Source organism: Sinocyclocheilus anshuiensis, unplaced genomic scaffold, assembly GCF_001515605.1.
Source record: "Sinocyclocheilus anshuiensis isolate Anshui unplaced genomic scaffold, SAMN03320099.WGS_v1.1 scaffold70, whole genome shotgun sequence".
In the NCBI taxonomy this organism is placed as follows: domain Eukaryota; kingdom Metazoa; phylum Chordata; class Actinopteri; order Cypriniformes; family Cyprinidae; genus Sinocyclocheilus; species Sinocyclocheilus anshuiensis.
The window spans coordinates 2,367,665-2,369,500 of record NW_015542377.1 but is presented as its reverse complement, the minus strand read 5'-3'; the positions used below and the strand labels follow the sequence as shown (position 1 = coordinate 2,369,500).

Genomic DNA, 1,836 nt, shown 5'->3' with positions numbered 1-1,836 from the left:
ATAATTGTAACAGTTCATTGTTGGAGCTGAGCTGAATGAGAGAGAGAGAGAGAGAGAGCGAGAGAGCAAGAGAGAGAGATGCAGAGTGTGTGCAGAGCAGGGGGACGCACGGAACAGTATTAAGAACCGCTGCTTTAGAACATTGATTTTGAAACTTGTGAATCCATTAGAATCGTTAGAAGACAGAATCGCGATTCATATATGAATACATTTTTACGCACACCTCTAGTTTTCTCGTCTTCTTCTCTAAAGCAGCGCAGCATGGCCTCGCCCCCTTTGCTGCCTTTTCCCGAGGGTGGGGTTTATCTGGGTTTGTTACGTCACAAACCCGGAAAGTAACTTGTTGTAGTCCCTACCAGCCGTTTTTGTAGGCATTAAACTGCCAGAATTTTAAAAGACGATATCTCCGTTTGCATTGAACTGTCAGCTTCGTAACTTTGCAGATATTGTGTATGCTCAAACAGCAACATGACACACTAACTAATGTTAAAAAAAGTGAAATCGCAATCAACCACCCCTTTAAAAAATAAAATAAAACGTTTTTGGGCACTTTCAGGTCCATAGTTAATGTGATGATAACTACACCTGTTGTTACTCTGCTTGGATGCCTGTGGAAAAAAATGAGGAAATTACTTAATATGCCCACCAAAAATAGGAGTACTTAGAAAAATATGGCTCAGAAAAATTTCTTGCAAAATTTGATTGCAGATGCCACTTGGATTGATGTTTTTGTGTCTAATGCATTGCAATATATTAATATAAATTTAAAATAGGCTTGTTAAGTGTGGCTTAAGAGTGCAAATACGTTTTGGGGTCACTGTATATATAAAGAGTAAGGAGGTAATAAATATTTATGGAGTACATAGTTGGGTTACTTAATACGCAGTGATGGGGTTAATAATATCGAGGGGGTTGATATTATTTAAGAGAGGGGCTACATGAAGTATATAATACTGTGGGGTTACTAATATTTAGGTTTGTTGTTAAGGACAGGCACAGCTGAAGCTGGCATGTCAGTCTTACTGATAGAGGATTAGAGGAGAGGGGCCCCTGTATCCTCACACACACACCAGCCGCACCCTATGGAGCAGTGTCTTTCTCTCTCCACACTCAAAAAGACAAACCTGATATACTGCCCTCACACAAACTCACACACATGTCATTTTCCAGCAAGAAATGATCAGCTTCTCTTAAAGGTTCTGAGAAACTGGTTCTAACTTTTTAGAATTCATCTGAACGCTTTTCAACTGTCCAGTCTTCTCCTTTCTCATGCGTTCATACTTCCTTTCTTAAATTAGTTACAGCAGAACAGAAACTGCTGTGATTAACCTCTGACTTTACACCCTAACAGTGTCTTTTCACAGCCATATGGTCATACTGAAGCGTGGCATACACTCATTCTCTTCTCTATACGTAAACACTTAAACATGTATACCATGCATGTAGGGTTTCCTTCTATTTCCAAAGCTTTCATGAGTGATGGCGTGTTTTCTGCATCATGTCTGCGTATTTGTACAAATTTATGCTTGTTAAACATACACACACATCCCTCTGCCAAATTCCTATTTCTCTCATGCCAAGTTCCAGAGCAGTTCCCCTTTGGGATCATTGATGGCAGCCCTGTGTCTCAGAATAGCACAGGTGCCCACCAGACCACCATGGCTTTTCACATGTCACTTTCTTATCCTGTTGTCTGAAATCATCTGCTGCATACAGACTGAAAAAGTGCTGCTTTTAGTTTAGCGAATTTGATGATTCTGATTCTGTATGATTTGGATTATATATATACTGTGTGTGTATATATATATATATATATATATATATTATTTATTTTAT

At 39.0% G+C, this 1,836-nt stretch overlaps 1 protein-coding gene across 1 annotated transcript in view; it reads left to right on the top strand.

The window, feature by feature from the left end:
• Nucleotides 1-1,836, top strand: part of zc3h3 (zinc finger CCCH-type containing 3) — a 73,580-nt gene that overhangs the window by 70,755 nt on the left and 989 nt on the right. The window lies entirely within an intron of this gene.